Consider the following 22,483-nt stretch of genomic DNA (forward strand, 5'->3'; position numbering starts at 1 on the left):
CATTTTTGAGGATTTGAAGAAAATTCAAAATTTCAAAAAACATGGGTTATAGCCCATTGTTTTTTGAATTTTTGAAAAAAATGTTATCCTCATTTTTCATCATTTTTGAACATGGGCTATAGCCCCTACCGTACGGCATACTATAGCACGCCGTTTTTCATCATTTTTGAGGATTTGAAGAAAATTCAAAATTTCAAAAAACATGGGTTATAGCCCATCGTTTTTTGAATTTTTGAAAAAAATGTTATCCTCATTTTTCATCATTTTTGAACATGGGCTATAGCCCCTACCGTACGGCATACTATAGCACGCCGTTTTTCATCATTTTTGAGGATTTGAAGAAAATTCAAAATTTCAAAAAACATGGGTTATAGCCCATTGTTTTTTGAATTTTTGAAAAAAAAGGTATCCTCATTTTTCATCATTTTTGAACATGGGCTATAGCCCCTACCGTACGGCATACTATAGCACGCCGTTTTTCATCATTTTTGAGGATTTGAAGAAAATTCAAAATTTCAAAAAACATGGGTTATAGCCCATCGTTTTTTGAATTTTTGAAAAAAATGTTATCCTCATTTTTCATCATTTTTGAACATGGGCTATAGCCCCTACCGTACGGCATACTATAGCACGCCGTTTTTCATCATTTTTGAGGATTTGAAGAAAATTCAAAATTTCAAAAAACATGGGTTATAGCCCATCGTTTTTTGAATTTTTGAAAAAAATGTTATCCTCATTTTTCATCATTTTTGAACATGGGCTATAGCCCCTACCGTACGGCATACTATAGCACGCCGTTTTTCATCATTTTTGAGGATTTGAAGAAAATTCAAAATTTCAAAAAACATGGGTTATAGCCCATTGTTTTTTGAATTTTTGAAAAAAAAGGTATCCTCATTTTTCATCATTTTTGAACATGGGCTATAGCCCCTACCGTACGGCATACTATAGCACGCCGTTTTTCATCATTTTTGAGGATTTGAAGAAAATTCAAAATTTCAAAAAACATGGGTTATAGCCCATCGTTTTTTTAATTTTTGAAAAAAATGTTATCCTCATTTTTCATCATTTTTGAACATGGGCTATAGCCCCTACCGTACGGCATACTATAGCACGCCGTTTTTCATCCTTTTTGAGGATTTGAAGAAATTTCAAAATTTCAAAAAACATGGGTTATAGCCCATTGTTTTTTGAATTTTTGAAAAAAATGTTATCCTCATTTTTCATCATTTTTGAACATGGGCTATAGCCCCTACCGTACGGCATACTATAGCACGCCGTTTTTCATCATTTTTGAGGATTTGAAGAAAATTCAAAATTTCAAAAAACATGGGTTATAGCCCATCGTTTTTTGAATTTTTGAAAAAAATGTGATCCTCATTTTTCATCATTTTTGAACATGGGCTATAGCCCCTACCGTACGGCATACTATAGCACGCCGTTTTTCATCATTTTTGAGGATTTGAAGAAAATTCAAAATTTCAAAAAACATGGGTTATAGCCCATCGTTTTTTGAATTTTTGAAAAAAATGTTATCCTCATTTTTCATCATTTTTGAACATGGGCTATAGCCCCTACCGTACGGCATACTATAGCACGCCGTTTTTCATCATTTTTGAGGATTTGAAGAAAATTCAAAATTTCAAAAAACATGGGTTATAGCCCATCGTTTTTTTAATTTTTGAAAAAAATGTTATCCTCATTTTTCATCATTTTTGAACATGGGCTATAGCCCCTACCGTACGGCATACTATAGCACGCCGTTTTTCATCATTTTTGAGGATTTGAAGAAAATTCAAAATTTCAAAAAACATGGGTTATAGCCCATCGTTTTTTGAATTTTTGAAAAAAATGTTATCCTCATTTTTCATCATTTTTGAACATGGGCTATAGCCCCTACCGAACGGCATACTATAGCACGCCGTTTTTCATCAATTTTGAGGATTTGAAGAAAATTCAAAATTTCAAAAAACATGGGTTATAGCCCATCGTTTTTTGAATTTTTGAAAAAATGTTATCCTCATTTTTCATCATTTTTGAACATGGGCTATAGCCCCTACCGTACGGCATACTATAGCACGCCGTTTTTCATCATTTTTGAGGATTTGAAGAAAATTCAAAATTTCAAAAAACATGGGTTATAGCCCATCGTTTTTTGAAATTTTGAAAAAATGTTATCCTCATTTTTCATCATTTTTGAACATGGGCTATAGCCCCTACCGTACGGCATACTATAGCACGCCGTTTTTCATCATTTTTGAGGATTTGAAGAAAATTCAAAATTTCAAAAAACATGGGTTATAGCCCATCGTTTTTTGAAATTTTGAAAAAAATGTTATCCTCATTTTTCATCATTTTTGAACATGGGCTATAGCCCCTACCGTACGGCATACTATAGCACGCCGTTTTTCATCATTTTTGAGGATTTGAAGAAAATTCAAAATTTCAAAAAACATGGGTTATAGCCCATCGTTTTTTGAATTTTTGAAAAAAATGTGATCCTCATTTTTCATCATTTTTGAACATGGGCTATAGCCCCTACCGTACGGCATACTATAGCACGCCGTTTTTCATCATTTTTGAGGATTTGAAGAAAATTCAAAATTTCAAAAAACATGGGTTATAGCCCATTGTTTTTTAATTTAAAAAAAAAATGTTATCCTCATTTTTCATCATTTTTGAACATGGGCTATAGCCCCTACCGTACGGCATACTATAGCACGCCGTTTTTTATCATTTTTGAGGATTTGAAGAAAATTCAAAATTTCAAAAAACATGGGTTATAGCCCATCGTTTTTTGAATTTTTGAAAAAAAGTTATCCTCATTTTTCATCATTTTTGAACATGGGCTATAGCCCCTACCGTACGGCATACTATAGCACGCCGTTTTTCATCATTTTTGAGGATTTGAAGAAAATTCAAAATTTCAAAAAACATGGGTTATAGCCCATTGTTTTTTGAATTTTTGAAAAAAATGTTATCCTCATTTTTCATCATTTTTGAACATGGGCTATAGCCCCTACCGTACGGCATACTATAGCACGCCGTTTTTCATCATTTTTGAGGATTTGAAGAAAATTCAAAATTTCAAAAAACATGGGTTATAGCCCATCGTTTTTTGAATTTTTGAAAAAAATGTTATCCTCATTTTTCATCATTTTTGAACATGGGCTATAGCCCCTACCGTACGGCATACTATAGCACGCCGTTTTTCATCATTTTTGAGGATTTGAAGAAAATTCAAAATTTCAAAAAACATGGGTTATAGCCCATTGTTTTTTGAATTTTTGAAAAAAAAGGTATCCTCATTTTTCATCATTTTTGAACATGGGCTATAGCCCCTACCGTACGGCATACTATAGCACGCCGTTTTTCATCATTTTTGAGGATTTGAAGAAAATTCAAAATTTCAAAAAACATGGGTTATAGCCCATCGTTTTTTGAATTTTTGAAAAAAATGTTATCCTCATTTTTCATCATTTTTGAACATGGGCTATAGCCCCTACCGTACGGCATACTATAGCACGCCGTTTTTCATCATTTTTGAGGATTTGAAGAAAATTCAAAATTTCAAAAAACATGGGTTATAGCCCATCGTTTTTTTAATTTTTGAAAAAAATGTTATCCTCATTTTTCATCATTTTTGAACATGGGCTATAGCCCCTACCGTACGGCATACTATAGCACGCCGTTTTTCATCATTTTTGAGGATTTGAAGAAATTTCAAAATTTCAAAAAACATGGGTTATAGCCCATTGTTTTTTGAATTTTTGAAAAAAATGTTATCCTCATTTTTCATCATTTTTGAACATGGGCTATAGCCCCTACCGTACGGCATACTATAGCACGCCGTTTTTCATCATTTTTGAGGATTTGAAGAAAATTCAAAATTTCAAAAAACATGGGTTATAGCCCATCGTTTTTTGAATTTTTGAAAAAAATGTTATCCTCATTTTTCATCATTTTTGAACATGGGCTATAGCCCCTACCGTACGGCATACTATAGCACGCCGTTTTTCATCATTTTTGAGGATTTGAAGAAAATTCAAAATTTCAAAAAACATGGGTTATAGCCCATCGTTTTTTGAATTTTTGAAAAAAATGTGATCCTCATTTTTCATCATTTTTGAACATGGGCTATAGCCCCTACCGTACGGCATACTATAGCACGCCGTTTTTCATCATTTTTGAGGATTTGAAGAAAATTCTAAATTTCAAAAAACATGGGTTATAGCCCATCGTTTTTTGAATTTTTGAAAAAAATGTTATCCTCATTTTTCATCATTTTTGAACATGGGCTATAGCCCCTACCGTACGGCATACTATAGCACGCCGTTTTATAGCCCATCGTTTTTTGAAATTTTGAAAAAAATGTTATCCTCATTTTTCATCATTTTTGAACATGGGCTATAGCCCCTACCGTACGGCATACTATAGCACGCCGTTTTTCATCATTTTTGAGGATTTGAAGAAATTTCAAAATTTCAAAAAACATGGGTTATAGCCCATTGTTTTTTGAATTTTTGAAAAAAATGTTATCCTCATTTTTCATCATTTTTGAACATGGGCTATAGCCCCTACCGTACGGCATACTATAGCACGCCGTTTTTCATCATTTTTGAGGATTTGAAGAAAATTCAAAATTTAAAAAAACATGGGTTATAGCCCATTGTTTTTTGAATTTTTGAAAAAAATGTTATCCTCATTTTTCATAATTTTTGAACATGGGCTATAGCCCCTACCGTACGGCATACTATAGCACGCCGTTTTTCATCATTTTTGAGGATTTGAAGAAAATTCAAAATTTCAAAAAACATGGGTTATAGCCCATCGTTTTTTGAATTTTTGAAAAAAATGTGATCCTCATTTTTCATCATTTTTGAACATGGGCTATAGCCCCTACCGTACGGCATACTATAGCACGCCGTTTTTCATCATTTTTGAGGATTTGAAGAAAATTCAAAATTTCAAAAAACATGGGTTATAGCCCATCGTTTTTTGAATTTTTGAAAAAAATGTTATCCTCATTTTTCATCATTTTTGAACATGGGCTATAGCCCCTACCGTACGGCATACTATAGCACGCCGTTTTTCATCATTTTTGAACATGGGCTATAGCCCCTACCGTACGGCATACTATAGCACGCCGTTTTTCATCATTTTTGAGGATTTGAAGAAAATTCAAAATTTCAAAAAACATGGGTTATAGCCCATCGTTTTTTGAAATTTTGAAAAAAATGTTATCCTCATTTTTCATCATTTTTGAACATGGGCTATAGCCCCTACCGTACGGCATACTATAGCACGCCGTTTTTCATCATTTTTGAGGATTTGAAGAAATTTCAAAATTTCAAAAAACATGGGTTATAGCCCATTGTTTTTTGAATTTTTGAAAAAAATGTTATCCTCATTTTTCATCATTTTTGAACATGGGCTATAGCCCCTACCGTACGGCATACTATAGCACGCCGTTTTTCATCATTTTTGAGGATTTGAAGAAAATTCAAAATTTCAAAAAACATGGGTTATAGCCCATTGTTTTTTGAATTTTTGAAAAAAATGTTATCCTCATTTTTCATCATTTTTGAACATGGGCTATAGCCCCTACCGTACGGCATACTATAGCACGCCGTTTTTCATCATTTTTGAGGATTTGAAGAAAATTCAAAATTTCAAAAAACATGGGTTATAGCCCATCGTTTTTTGAATTTTTGAAAAAAATGTGATCCTCATTTTTCATCATTTTTGAACATGGGCTATAGCCCCTACCGTACGGCATACTATAGCACGCCGTTTTTCATCATTTTTGAGGATTTGAAGAAAATTCAAAATTTCAAAAAACATGGGTTATAGCCCATCGTTTTTTGAATTTTTGAAAAAAATGTTATCCTCATTTTTCATCATTTTTGAACATGGGCTATAGCCCCTACCGTACGGCATACTATAGCACGCCGTTTTTCATCATTTTTGAGGATTTGAAGAAAATTCAAAATTTCAAAAAACATGGGTTATAGCCCATTGTTTTTTGAATTTTTGAAAAAAATGTTATCCTCATTTTTCATCATTTTTGAACATGGGCTATAGCCCCTACCGTACGGCATACTATAGCACGCCGTTTTTCATCATTTTTGAGGATTTGAAGAAAATTCAAAATTTCAAAAAACATGGGTTATAGCCCATCGTTTTTTGAATTTTTGAAAAAAATGTGATCCTCATTTTTCATCATTTTTGAACATGGGCTATAGCCCCTACCGTACGGCATACTATAGCACGCCGTTTTTCATCATTTTTGAGGATTTGAAGAAAATTCAAAATTTCAAAAAACATGGGTTATAGCCCATTGTTTTTGAATTTAAAAAAAAAATGTTATCCTCATTTTTCATCATTTTTGAACATGGGCTATAGCCCCTACCGTACGGCATACTATAGCACGCCGTTTTTTATCATTTTTGAGGATTTGAAGAAAATTCAAAATTTCAAAAAACATGGGTTATAGCCCATCGTTTTTTGAATTTTTGAAAAAAATGTTATCCTCATTTTTCATCATTTTTGAACATGGGCTATAGCCCCTACCGTACGGCATACTATAGCACGCCGTTTTTCATCATTTTTGAGGATTTGAAGAAAATTCAAAATTTCAAAAAACATGGGTTATAGCCCATTGTTTTTTGAATTTTTGAAAAATATGTTATCCTCATTTTTCATCATTTTTGAACATGGGCTATAGCCCCTACCGTACGGCATACTATAGCACGCCGTTTTTCATCATTTTTGAGGATTTGAAGAAAATTCAAAATTTCAAAAAACATGGGTTATAGCCCATCGTTTTTTGAATTTTTGAAAAAAATGTTATCCTCATTTTTCATCATTTTTGAACATGGGCTATAGCCCCTACCGTACGGCATACTATAGCACGCCGTTTTTCATCATTTTTGAGGATTTGAAGAAAATTCAAAATTTCAAAAAACATGGGTTATAGCCCATCGTTTTTTTAATTTTTGAAAAAAATGTTATCCTCATTTTTCATCATTTTTGAACATGGGCTATAGCCCCTACCGTACGGCATACTATAGCACGCCGTTTTTCATCATTTTTGAGGATTTGAAGAAATTTCAAAATTTCAAAAAACATGGGTTATAGCCCATTGTTTTTTGAATTTTTGAAAAAAATGTTATCCTCATTTTTCATCATTTTTGAACATGGGCTATAGCCCCTACCGTACGGCATACTATAGCACGCCGTTTTTCATCATTTTTGAGGATTTGAAGAAAATTCAAAATTTCAAAAAACATGGGTTATAGCCCATCGTTTTTTGAATTTTTGAAAAAAATGTTATCCTCATTTTTCATCATTTTTGAACATGGGCTATAGCCCCTACCGTACGGCATACTATAGCACGCCGTTTTTCATCATTTTTGAGGATTTGAAGAAAATTCAAAATTTCAAAAAACATGGGTTATAGCCCATCGTTTTTGAATTTTTGAAAAAAATGTTATCCTCATTTTTCATCATTTTTGAACATGGGCTATAGCCCCTACCGTACGGCATACTATAGCACGCCGTTTTTCATCATTTTTGAGGATTTGAAGAAAATTCAAAATTTCAAAAAACATGGGTTATAGCCCATCGTTTTTTTAATTTTTGAAAAAAATGTTATCCTCATTTTTCATCATTTTTGAACATGGGCTATAGCCCCTACCGTACGGCATACTATAGCACGCCGTTTTTCATCATTTTTGAGGATTTGAAGAAAATTCAAAATTTCAAAAAACATGGGTTATAGCCCATCGTTTTTTGAATTTTTGAAAAAAATGTTATCCTCATTTTTCATCATTTTTGAACATGGGCTATAGCCCCTACCGTACGGCATACTATAGCACGCCGTTTTTCATCATTTTTGAGGATTTGAAGAAAATTCAAAATTTCAAAAAACATGGGTTATAGCCCATTGTTTTTGAATTTTTGAAAAAAATGTTATCCTCATTTTTCATCATTTTTGAACATGGGCTATAGCCCCTACCGTACGGCATACTATAGCACGCCGTTTTTCATCATTTTTGAGGATTTGAAGAAAATTCAAAATTTCAAAAAACATGGGTTATAGCCCATCGTTTTTTGAATTTTTGAAAAAAATGTTATCCTCATTTTTCATCATTTTTGAACATGGGCTATAGCCCCTACCGTACGGCATACTATAGCACGCCGTTTTTCATCATTTTTGAGGATTTGAAGAAAATTCAAAATTTCAAAAAACATGGGTTATAGCCCATTGTTTTTTGAATTTTTGAAAAAAATGTTATCCTCATTTTTCATCATTTTTGAACATGGGCTATAGCCCCTACCGTACGGCATACTATAGCACGCCGTTTTTCATCATTTTTGAGGATTTGAAGAAAATTCAAAATTTCAAAAAACATGGGTTATAGCCCATCGTTTTTTGAATTTTTGAAAAAAATGTTATCCTCATTTTTCATCATTTTTGAACATGGGCTATAGCCCCTACCGTACGGCATACTATAGCACGCCGTTTTTCATCATTTTTGAGGATTTGAAGAAAATTCAAAATTTCAAAAAACATGGGTTATAGCCCATCGTTTTTTGAATTTTTGAAAAAAATGTTATCCTCATTTTTCATCATTTTTGAACATGGGCTATAGCCCCTACCGTACGGCATACTATAGCACGCCGTTTTTCATCATTTTTGAGGATTTGAAGAAAATTCAAAATTTCAAAAAACATGGGTTATAGCCCATTGTTTTTGAATTTTTGAAAAAAATGTTATCCTCATTTTTCATCATTTTTGAACATGGGCTATAGCCCCTACCGTACGGCATACTATAGCACGCCGTTTTTCATCATTTTTGAGGATTTGAAGAAAATTCAAAATTTCAAAAAACATAGGTTATAGCCCATCGTTTTTTGAATTTTTGAAAAAAATGTTATCCTCATTTTTCATCATTTTTGAACATGGGCTATAGCCCCTACCGTACGGCATGCTATAGCACGCCGTTTTTCATCATTTTTTAGGATTTGAAGAAAATTCAAAATTTCAAAAAACATGGGTTATAGCCCATCGTTTTTTGAATTTTTGAAAAAAATGTTATCCTCATTTTTCATCATTTTTGAACATGGGCTATAGCCCCTACCGTACGGCATACTATAGCACGCCGTTTTTCATCATTTTTGAGGATTTGAAGAAAATTCAAAATTTCAAAAAACATGGGTTATAGCCCATCGTTTTTTGAATTTTTGAAAAAGATGTTATCCTCATTTTTCATCATTTTTGAACATGGGCTATAGCTCCTACCGTACGGCATACTATAGCACGCCGTTTTTCATCATTTTTGAGGATTTGAAGAAAATTCAAAATTTCAAAAAACATGGGTTATAGCCCATTGTTTTTTGAATTTTTGAAAAAAATGTTATCCTCATTTTTCATCATTTTTGAACATGGGCTATAGCCCCTACCGTACGGCATACTATAGCACGCCGTTTTTCATCATTTTTGAGGATTTGAAGAAAATTCAAAATTTCAAAAAACATGGGTTATAGCCCATCGTTTTTTGAATTTTTGAAAAAAATGTTATCCTCATTTTTCATCATTTTTGAACATGGGCTATAGCCCCTACCGTACGGCATACTATAGCACGCCGTTTTTCATCATTTTTGAGGATTTGAAGAAAATTCAAAATTTCAAAAAACATGGGTTTATAGCCCATCGTTTTTTGAATTTTTGAAAAAAATGTTATCCTCATTTTTCATCATTTTTGAACATGGGCTATAGCCCCTACCGTACGGCATACTATAGCACGCCGTTTTTCATCATTTTTGAGGATTTGAAGAAAATTCAAAATTTCAAAAAACATGGGTTATAGCCCATTGTTTTTGAATTTTTGAAAAAAATGTTATCCTCATTTTTCATCATTTTTGAACATGGGCTATAGCCCCTACCGTACGGCATACTATAGCACGCCGTTTTTCATCATTTTTGAGGATTTGAAGAAAATTCAAAATTTCAAAAAACATGGGTTATAGCCCATCGTTTTTTGAATTTTTGAAAAAAATGTTATCCTCATTTTTCATCATTTTTGAACATGGGCTATAGCCCCTACCGTACGGCATACTATAGCACGCCGTTTTTCATCATTTTTGAGGATTTGAAGAAAATTCAAAATTTCAAAAAACATGGGTTATAGCCCATCGTTTTTTGAATTTTTGAAAAAAATGTTATCCTCATTTTTCATCATTTTTGAACATGGGCTATAGCCCCTACCGTACGGCATACTATAGCACGCCGTTTTTCATCATTTTTGAGGATTTGAAGAAATTTCAAAATTTCAAAAAACATGGGTTATAGCCCATCGTTTTTTGAATTTTTGAAAAAAATGTTATCCTCATTTTTCATCATTTTTGAACATGGGCTATAGCCCCTACCGTACGGCATACTATAGCACGCCGTTTTTCATCATTTTTGAGGATTTGAAGAAAATTCTAAATTTCAAAAAACATGGGTTATAGCCCATTGTTTTTTGAATTTTTGAAAAAAATGTTATCCTCATTTTTCATCATTTATGAACATGGGCTATAGCCCCTACCGTACGGCATACTATAGCACGCCTTTTTTCATCATTTTTGAGGATTTGAAGAAAATTCAAAATTTAAAAAAACATGGGTTATAGCCCATCGTTTTTTTAATTTTTGAAAAAAATGTTATCCTCATTTTTCATCATTTTTGAACATGGGCTATAGCCCCTACCGTACGGCATACTATAGCACGCCGTTTTTCATCATTTTTGAGGATTTGAAGAAAATTCAAAATTTCAAAAAACATGGGTTATAGCCCATCGTTTTTTGAATTTTTGAAAAAAATGTTATCCTCATTTTTCATCATTTTTGAACATGGGCTATAGCCCCTACCGTACGGCATACTATAGCACGCCGTTTTTCATCATTTTTGAGGATTTGAAGAAAATTCAAAATTTCAAAAAACATGGGTTATAGCCCATCGTTTTTTGAATTTTTGAAAAAAATGTTATCCTCATTTTTCATCATTTTTGAACATGGGCTATAGCCCCTACCGTACGGCATACTATAGCACGCCGTTTTTCATCATTTTTGAGGATTTGAAGAAAATTCAAAATTTCAAAAAACATGGGTTATAGCCCATCGTTTTTTGAATTTTTGAAAAAAATGTTATCCTCATTTTTCATCATTTTTGAACATGGGCTATAGCCCCTACCGTACGGCATACTATAGCACGCCGTTTTTCATCATTTTTGAGGATTTGAAGAAAATTCAAAATTTCAAAAAACATGGGTTATAGCCCATTGTTTTTGAATTTTTGAAAAAAATGTTATCCTCATTTTTCATCATTTTTGAACATGGGCTATAGCCCCTACCGTACGGCATACTATAGCACGCCGTTTTTCATCATTTTTTAGGATTTGAAGAAAATTCAAAATTTCAAAAAACATGGGTTATAGCCCATCGTTTTTTGAATTTTTGAAAAAAATGTTATCCTCATTTTTCATCATTTTTGAACATGGGCTATAGCCCCTACCGTACGGCATACTATAGCACGCCGTTTTTCATCATTTTTGAGGATTTGAAGAAAATTCAAAATTTCAAAAAACATGGGTTATAGCCCATCGTTTTTTGAATTTTTGAAAAAGATGTTATCCTCATTTTTCATCATTTTTGAACATGGGCTATAGCTCCTACCGTACGGCATACTATAGCACGCCGTTTTTCATCATTTTTGAGGATTTGAAGAAAATTCAAAATTTCAAAAAACATGGGTTATAGCCCATTGTTTTTTGAATTTTTGAAAAAAATGTTATCCTCATTTTTCATCATTTTTGAACATGGGCTATAGCCCCTACCGTACGGCATACTATAGCACGCCGTTTTTCATCATTTTTGAGGATTTGAAGAAAATTCAAAATTTCAAAAAACATGGGTTATAGCCCATTGTTTTTTGAATTTTTGAAAAAAATGTTATCCTCATTTTTCATCATTTTTGAACATGGGCTATAGCCCCTACCGTACGGCATACTATAGCACGCCGTTTTTCATCATTTTGGAGGATTTGAAGAAAATTCAAAATTTCAAAAAACATGGGTTATAGCCCATTGTTTTTGAATTTTTGAAAAAAATGTTATCCTCATTTTTCATCATTTTTGAACATGGGCTATAGCCCCTACCGTACGGCATACTATAGCACGCCGTTTTTCATCATTTTTGAGGATTTGAAGAAAATTCAAAATTTCAAAAAACATGGGTTATAACCCATCGTTTTTTGAATTTTTGAAAAAAATGTTATCCTCATTTTTCATCATTTTTGAACATGGGCTATAGCCCCTACCGTACGGCATACTATAGCACGCCGTTTTTCATCATTTTTGAGGATTTGAAGAAAATTCAAAATTTCAAAAAACATGGGTTATAGCCCATCGTTTTTTGAATTTTTGAAAAAAATGTTATCCTCATTTTTCATCATTTTTGACATGGGCTATAGCCCCTACCGTACGGCATACTATAGCACGCCGTTTTTCATCATTTTTGAGGATTTGAAGAAAATTCAAAATTTCAAAAAACATGGGTTATAGCCCATCGTTTTTTGAATTTTTGAAAAAAATGTTATCCTCATTTTTCATCATTTTTGAACATGGGCTATAGCTCCTACCGTACGGCATACTATAGCACGCCGTTTTTCATCATTTTTGAGGATTTGAAGAAAATTCAAAATTTCAAAAAACATGGGTTATAGCCCATCGTTTTTTTAATTTTTGAAAAAAATGTTATCCTCATTTTTCATCATTTTTGAACATGGGCTATAGCCCCTACCGTACGGCATACTATAGCACGCCGTTTTTCATCATTTTTGAGGATTTGAAGAAAATTCAAAATTTCAAAAAACATGGGTTATAGCCCATCGTTTTTTGAATTTTTGAAAAAAATGTTATCCTCATTTTTCATCATTTTTGAACATGGGCTATAGCCCCTACCGTACGGCATACTATAGCACGCCGTTTTTCATCATTTTTGAGGATTTGAAGAAAATTCAAAATTTCAAAAAACATGGGTTATAGCCCATCGTTTTTTGAATTTTTGAAAAAAATGTTATCCTCATTTTTCATCATTTTTGACATGGGCTATAGCCCCTACCGTACGGCATACTATAGCACGCCGTTTTTCATCATTTTTGAGGATTTGAAGAAAATTCAAAATTTCAAAAAACATGGGTTATAGCCCATCGTTTTTTGAATTTTTGAAAAAAATGTTATCCTCATTTTTCATCATTTTTGAACATGGGCTATAGCTCCTACCGTACGGCATACTATAGCACGCCGTTTTTCATCATTTTTGAGGATTTGAAGAAAATTCAAAATTTCAAAAAACATGGGTTATAGCCCATCGTTTTTTTAATTTTTGAAAAAAATGTTATCCTCATTTTTCATCATTTTTGAACATGGGTTATAGCCCCTACCGTACGGCATACTATAGCACGCCGTTTTTCATCATTTTTGAGGATTTGAAGAAAATTCAAAATTTCAAAAAACATGGCTTATAGCCCATCGTTTTTTGAATTTTTGAAAAAAATGTTATCCTCATTTTTCATCATTTTTGAACATGGGCTATAGCTCCTACCGTACGGCATACTATAGCACGCCGTTTTTCATCATTTTTGAGGATTTTAAGAAAATTCAAAATTTCAAAAAACATGGGTTATAGCCCATCGTTTTTTGAATTTTTGAAAAAAATGTTATCCTCATTTTTCATCATTTTTGAACATGGGCTATAGCCCCTACCGTACGGCATTTGTAAGTGTAAGGCTTAATTGGGTCGTCCACTCACAGTTAACAGTCTTTGTATTGAGTTTGTGCTTGAAATGTAGGCCTACTGTAATTCTGCAAACTGTTAATAAATATTTCAATCAATCAATCAATCAAAATTGACATTTCAACTATTGATGACATTGACGACACCTAGTGGTCATTCATTTTAATTGCATGCATGCAGAGAAATCACAACATTGTGAGAGCACTGGGTCGTTGCCATGTTTTGCCACGGAAACCAGCGACCTGCCTTGTGTAAGTAAGTAAGTAAATTTTATTTATAAAGCACCTTTCTTAACAATGTTACAAAGTGCTGTACAGTGACACAATAAAATCAATCATAATTAAAACAGGACAGTACAACAAGCAAATAAGAACAACATAATCAAGTCAAATAAAATCAGAAAAATGTTCCCGAAATAAAAACGTTTTCAGTGGACGAAGCCAGGCTTGATACGAGCAGACGTGGCAACGCGATCGAAACACAGGGGCAATCTCCCGTTGGCCGAGAGGTTGGAACTCACGGGCCAATGGGAGCCTGTGTCGTGTAATTTCTCCCTTTACACTGACTATAATTCTATCTATTTGAGACAGAAACGGCTAAGCAATACGGCAGGCTGTAGGCTGTAGTCAAAAGCACCGGACGAATGAAGGCAGGCAGAAAGTGTTCTGAAGTGTAGTGTAGAGTCGATCATTTTATTGCAACCGAGACCAAGACAGAGAGCTTCGCCATTGTCCCTGAGCCTGGAGCTCAGGGACTCCCTCGTACTGAACCGCTGCCGCGGCCAGTTTAAGACTCCCTAAACCTTGCATTTTACAGGACATATATACAGTGTTTTTGCATAGACACAGATATACGGAGGTGGAGACTGAAACTTTACATACCGGTATTCATCAACATATTGCCACTTGGTAAGCAAAGGTCTCTCCTGGATACAATAGAATGCTAAGTTCCCTATCACACCTGGCCAGGCCAAGCTACTTGACTAAGGCCCACGACACCTTGACTTTAAATATCAAAGACAGGCCTCTGCAGACACAGTGACTGCAGATAGTGACAGTTGACTTATTTAGCATGCCCTTAGCACAGTGACCAAATGTATAAGTCGGACATTTTAACATGGCTTATATATGAATATCATGAAATATAGATACCACACCTGCATGCTTTTGGGCGGCCAATAAGGGCAGGGGTAAAACAGAGAGAATTGTTCCGGATCCTTAACATTAACTAGCACAGAAAAGCTGTATTGTAGTAACCTTCAGTTAGCTCAGTGTGATGAGTGTCTGTGTTTGTGATCCACAGGTCCAGGGTTCAAATCCCACATTATTCATGTGTCTTTGTGATGCTTTGCTTTGCACACTGACTTTCAGAAGGACAACTTTAAAGCAGCACAGAAATTCCCAATGATTGTGTGCCTCAGTGGACCAACGGATAAGTCAAATGATATCCGTAGTATACCTAGTAGAAGTGTGCCGGTTCGAACCCCGACATACTCAAATCTTTACTGACACTTTGCATTCCACACTAACATCAACTAGCACAGAAAAGCTGTGTTGTAGTAACCAGTAGTTTGCTCAGTGTGATGAGTGGCTGTACTTAGTTGTGATCCACAGGTCCACGGTTCAAATCCCACATTATTCATGTGTCTCTGTGATGCTTTGCTTTGCACACTGACTTTCTTGAATAAAAGAAAAAACTCAAAAGCACCAGGAGACATCTGCTGAATGCCCCAAGGTGCCTTGGCTCAATGGTGTGGAGCGCTTGACCCAGTTGCCAGCTTCAGACAGTTGGCCGGTTCAAGTCCCATGTCATGACATCAAGGTGCTGGGAAGGACCATCGGGAGACGGTGCTCTCTCCCCCTGTTTCCTGAAAAGTAACGGTTGGGGGTTATGCCGTACGATATAGGCTATAGCCCACGGTCCAAAATGATGAGAAACGAGGATAACTTTTTTTTTCAAAATTTCAAAAAACATGGGCTATAACCCATCGGTTTTTTTCATTTATTCCGCAATTTCCGCAATTTCCATTTCCACAATTTCCATTTCCGCAATTTCCGCAATTTCCACAATTTCCATTTCCGCAATTTCCGCAATTTCAATTTCCGCAATTCCGCAATTCCGCAATTTCCACAATTACAATTTCCGCAATTTCAATTTCCGCAATTTCCATTTCCGCAATTTCCGCAATTTCCATTTCCGCAATGTCGCAATTTCCGCAATTACCATTTCCGCAATTTCCGGAATTTTGCAATTTTCGCAATTTCCATTTCCGCAATTTCCGCAATTTGCGGAAATTGCGGAATAAATGAAAAAAAAAAAAACGATGGGTTATAGCCCATGTTTTTTTAATTTTTGAAAAAAAAAATTATCCTCGTTTCTCATCATTTTGGACGGTGGGCTATAGCCTATATCGTACGGCATAACCCCCAACCGTTACTTTTCAGGAAACAGGGGGAGAGAGCACCGTCTCCCGATGGTCCTTCCCAGCACCTTGATGTCATGACATGGGACTTGAACCGGCCAACTGTCTGAAGCTGGCAACTGGGTCAAGCGCTCCACACCATTGAGCCAAGGCACCTTGGGGCATTCAGCAGATGTCTCCTGGTGCTTTTGAGTTTTTATTTTTTATTCAAGAAAGTCAGTGTGCAAAGCAAAGCATCACAGAGACACATGAATAATGTGGGATTTGAACCGTGGACCTGTGGATCACAACTAAGTACAGCCACTCATCACACTGAGCTAACTGCTGGTTACTACAACACAGCTTTTCTGTGCTAGTTGATGTTAGTGTGGAATGCAAAGTGTCAGTAAAGATTTGAGTATGTCGGGGTTCGAACCGGCACACTTCTACTAGGTATACTACGGATAACATTTGACTTATCCGTTGGTCCACTGAGGCACACAATCATTGGGAATTTCTGTGCTGCTTTAAAGTTGTCCTTCTGAAAGTCAGTGTGCAAAGCAAAGCATCACAAAGACACATGAATAATGTGGGATTTGAACCCTGGACCTGTGGATCACAAACACAGACACTCATCACACTGAGCTAACTGAAGGTTACTACAACACAGCTTTTCTGTGCTAGTTGATGTTAAGGATCCGGAACAATTCTCTCTGTCCCCTGCCCTTATTGGCCGCCCAAAAGCATGCAGGTGTGGTATCTATATTTCATGACATTCATATATAAGCCATGTTAAAATGTCCGACTTATACATTTGGTCACTGTGCTAAGGGCATGCTAAATAAGTCAACTGTCACTATCTGCAGTCACTGTGCAGTATTGCTTAGCCGTTTCTGTCTCAAATAGATAGAATTATAGTCAGTGTAAAGGGAGAAATTACACGACACAGGCTCCCATTGGCCCGTGAGTTCCAACCTCTCGGCCAACGGGAGATTGCCCCTGTGTTTCGATCGCGTTGCCACGTCTGCTCGTATCAAGCCTGGCTTCGTCCACTGAAAACGTTTTTATTTCGGGAACATTTTTCTGATTTTATTTGACTTGATTATGTTGTTCTTATTTGCTTGTTGTACTGTCCTGTTTTAATTATGATTGATTTTATTGTGTCACTGTACAGCACTTTGTAACATTGTTAAGAAAGGTGCTTTATAAATAAAATTTACTTACTTACTTACACAAGGCAGGTCGCTGGTTTCCGTGGCAAAACATGGCAACGACCCAGTGCGTCTCACAATGTTGTGATTTCTCTGCATGCATGCAATTAAAATGAATGACCACTAGGTGTCGTCAATGCAGAGCGTCTGATCAATAGTTGAAATGTCAATTTTGATTGATTGATTGATTGAAATATTTATTAACAGTTTGCAGAATTACAGTAGGCCTACATTTCAACCACAAACTCAATACAAAGACTGTTAACTGTGAGTGGACGACCCAATTAAGCCTTACACTTACAAATGCCGTACGGTAGGGGCTATAGCCCATGTTCAAAAATTATGAAAAATGAGGATAATTTTTTTTTCAAAAATTCAAAAAACGATGGGCTATAACCCATGTTTTTTGAAATTTTGAATTTTCTTCAAATCCTCAAAAATGATGAAAAACGGCGTGCTATAGTATGCCGTACGGTAGGAGCTATAGCCCATGTTCAAAAATGATGAAAAATGAGGATAACATTTTTTTCAAAAATTCAAAAAACGATGGGCTATAACCCATGTTTTTTGAAATTTTGAATTTTCTTCAAATCCTCAAAAATGATGAAAAACGGCGTGCTATAGTATGCCGTACGGTAGGGGCTATAGCCCATGTTCAAAAATGATGAAAAATGAGGATAACATTTTTTTCAAAAATTCAAAAAACGATGGGCTATAACCCATGTTTTTTGAAATTTTGAATTTTCTTCATATCCTCAAAAATGATGAAAAACGGCGTGCTATAGTATGCCGTACGGTAGGGGCTATAGCCCATGTTCAAAAATGATGAAAAATGAGGATAACATTTTTTTCAAAAATTCAAAAAACGATGGGCTATAACCCATGTTTTTTGAAATTTTGAATTTTCTTCAAATCCTCAAAAATGATGAAAAACGGCGTGCTATAGTATGCCGTACGGTAGGGGCTATAGCCCATGTTCAAAAATGATGAAAAATGAGGATAACATTTTTTTCAAAAATTCAAAAACAATGGGCTATAACCCATGTTTTTTGAAATTTTGAATTTTCTTCAAATCCTCCAAAATGATGAAAAACGGCGTGCTATAGTATGCCGTACGGTAGGGGCTATAGCCCATGTTCAAAAATGATGAAAAATGAGGATAACATTTTTTTCAAAAATTCAAAAAACAATGGGCTATAACCCATGTTTTTTGAAATTTTGAATTTTCTTCAAATCCTCAAAAATGATGAAAAACGGCGTGCTATAGTATGCCGTACGGTAGGGGCTATAGCCCATGTTCAAAAATGATGAAAAATGAGGATAACATTTTTTTCAAAAATTCAAAAAACGATGGGCTATAACCCATGTTTTTTGAAATTTTGAATTTTCTTCAAATCCTCAAAAATGATGAAAAACGGCGTGCTATAGTATGCCGTACGGTAGGAGCTATAGCCTATGTTCAAAAATGATGAAAAATGAGGATAACATTTTTTTCAAAAATTAAAAAAACGATGGGCTATAACCCATGTTTTTTGAAATTTTGAATTTTCTTCAAATCCTCAAAAATGATGAAAAACGGCGTGCTATAGTATGCCGTACGGTAGGAGCTATAGCCCATGTTCAAAAATGATGAAAAATGAGGATAACATTTTTTTCAAAAATTCAAAAAACGATGGGCTATAACCCATGTTTTTTGAAATTTTGAATTTTCTTCAAATCCTCAAAAATGATGAAAAACGGCGTGCTATAGTATGCCGTACGGTAGGGGCTATAGCCCATGTTCAAAAATGATGAAAAATGAGGATAACATTTTTTTCAAAAATTCAAAAAACGATGGGCTATAACCCATGTTTTTTGAAATTTTGAATTTTCTTCAAATCCTCAAAAATGATGAAAAACGGCGTGCTATAGTATGCCGTACGGTAGGGGCTATAGCCCATGTTCAAAAATGATGAAAAATGAGGATAACATTTTTTTCAAAAATTCAAAAAACGATGGGCTATAACCCATGTTTTTTGAAATTTTGAATTTTCTTCAAATCCTCAAAAATGATGAAAAACGGCGTGCTATAGTATGCCGTACGGTAGGGGCTATAGCCCATGTTCAAAAATGATGAAAAATGAGGATAACATTTTTTTCAAAAATTCAAAAACAATGGGCTATAACCCATGTTTTTTGAAATTTTGAATTTTCTTCAAATCCTCAAAAATGTGGAAAAACGGCGTGCTATAGTATGCCGTACGGTAGGAGCTATAGCCCATGTTCAAAAATGATGAAAAATGAGGATAACATTTTTTTCAAAAATTCAAAAAACGATGGGCTATAACCCATGTTTTTTGAAATTTTGAATTTTCTTCAAATCCTCAAAAATGATGAAAAACGGCGTGCTATAGTATGCCGTACGGTAGGGGCTATAGCCCATGTTCAAAAATGATGAAAAATGAGGATAACATTTTTTTCAAAAATTCAAAAAACGATGGGCTATAACCCATGTTTTTTGAAATTTTGAATTTTCTTCAAATCCTCAAAAATGATGAAAAACGGCGTGCTATAGTATGCCGTACGGTAGGGGCTATAGCCCATGTTCAAAAATGATGAAAAATGAGGATAACATTTTTTTCAAAAATTCAAAAAACGATGGGCTATAACCCATGTTTTTTGAAATTTTGAATTTTCTTCATATCCTCAAAAATGATGAAAAACGGCGTGCTATAGTATGCCGTACGGTAGGGGCTATAGCCCATGTTCAAAAATGATGAAAAATGAGGATAACATTTTTTTCAAAAATTCAAAAAACGATGGGCTATAACCCATGTTTTTTGAAATTTTGAATTTTCTTCAAATCCTCAAAAATGATGAAAAACGGCGTGCTATAGTATGCCGTACGGTAGGGGCTATAGCCCATGTTCAAAAATGATGAAAAATGAGGATAACATTTTTTTCAAAAATTCAAAAAACAATGGGCTATAACCCATGTTTTTTGAAATTTAGAATTTTCTTCAAATCCTCAAAAATGATGAAAAACGGCGTGCTATAGTATGCCGTACGGTAGGGGCTATAGCCCATGTTCAAAAATGATGAAAAATGAGGATAACATTTTTTTCAAAAATTCAAAAAACGATGGGCTATAACCCATGTTTTTTGAAATTTTGAATTTTCTTCAAATCCTCAAAAATGATGAAAAACGGCGTGCTATAGTATGCCGTACGGTAGGAGCTATAGCCCATGTTCAAAAATGATGAAAAATGAGGATAACATTTTTTTCAAAAATTCAAAAAACGATGGGCTATAACCCATGTTTTTTGAAATTTTGAATTTTCTTCAAATCCTCAAAAATGATGAAAAACGGCGTGCTATAGTATGCCGTACGGTAGGGGCTATAGCCCATGTTCAAAAATGATGAAAAATGAGGATAACATTTTTTTCAAAAATTCAAAAAACGATGGGCTATAACCCATGTTTTTTGAAATTTTGAATTTTCTTCAAATCCTCAAAAATGATGAAAAACGGCGTGCTATAGTATGCCGTACGGTAGGGGCTATAGCCCATGTTCAAAAATGATGAAAAATGAGGATAACATTTTTTTCAAAAATTCAAAAACAATGGGCTATAACCCATGTTTTTTGAAATTTTGAATTTTCTTCAAATCCTCAAAAATGTGGAAAAACGGCGTGCTATAGTATGCCGTACGGTAGGAGCTATAGCCCATGTTCAAAAATGATGAAAAATGAGGATAACATTTTTTTCAAAAATTCAAAAAACGATGGGCTATAACCCATGTTTTTTGAAATTTTGAATTTTCTTCAAATCCTCAAAAATGATGAAAAACGGCGTGCTATAGTATGCCGTACGGTAGGGGCTATAGCCCATGTTAAAAAATGATGAAAAATGAGGATAACATTTTTTTCAAAAATTCAAAAAACGATGGGCTATAACCCATGTTTTTTGAAATTTTGAATTTTCTTCAAATCCTCAAAAATGATGAAAAACGGCGTGCTATAGTATGCCGTACGGTAGGGGCTATAGCCCATGTTCAAAAATGATGAAAAATGAGGATAACATTTTTTTCAAAAATTCAAAAAACGATGGGCTATAACCCATGTTTTTTGAAATTTTGAATTTTCTTCAAATCCTCAAAAATGATGAAAAAAGGCGTGCTATAGTATGCCGTACGGTAGGGGCTATAGCCCATGTTCAAAAATGATGAAAAATGAGGATAACATTTTTTTCAAAAATTCAAAAACAATGGGCTATAACCCATGTTTTTTGAAATTTTGAATTTTCTTCAAATCCTCAAAAATGATGAAAAACGGCGTGCTATAGTATGCCGTACGGTAGGGGCTATAGCCCATGTTCAAAAATGATGAAAAATGAGGATAACATTTTTTTCAAAAATTCAAAAAACGATGGGCTATAACCCATGTTTTTTGAAATTTTGAATTTTCTTCAAATCCTCAAAAATGATGAAAAACGGCGTGCTATAGTATACCGTACGGTAGGGGCTATAGCCCATGTTCAAAAATGATGGAAAATGAGGATAACATTTTTTTCAAAAATTCAAAAAACGATGGGCTATAACCCATGTTTTTTGAAATTTTGAATTTTCTTCAAATCCTCAAAAATGATGAAAAACGGCGTGCTATAGTATGCCGTACGGTAGGGGCTATAGCCCATGTTCAAAAATGATGGAAAATGAAGATAACATTTTTTTCAAAAATTCAAAAAACGATGGGCTATAACCCATGTTTTTTGAAATTTAGAATTTTCTAAAAATCCTCAAAACTGATGAAAAACGGCGTGCTATAGTATGCCGTACGGTAGGGGCTATTGCCCATGTTCAAAAATGATGAAAAATGAGGATAACATTTTTTTCAAAAATTCAAAAAACGATGGGCTATAACCCATGTTTTTTGAAATTTTGAATTTTCTTCAAATCCTCAAAAATGATGAAAAACGGCGTGCTATAGTATGCCGTACGGTAGGGGCTATAGCCCATGTTCAAAAATGATGAAAAATGAGGATAACATTT

The sequence above is a fragment of the Protomyctophum bolini genome (genome assembly GCF_963924005.1).
Source record: "Protomyctophum bolini genome assembly, chromosome: 7".
Classification (NCBI taxonomy): Eukaryota; Metazoa; Chordata; class Actinopteri; order Myctophiformes; family Myctophidae; genus Protomyctophum; species Protomyctophum bolini.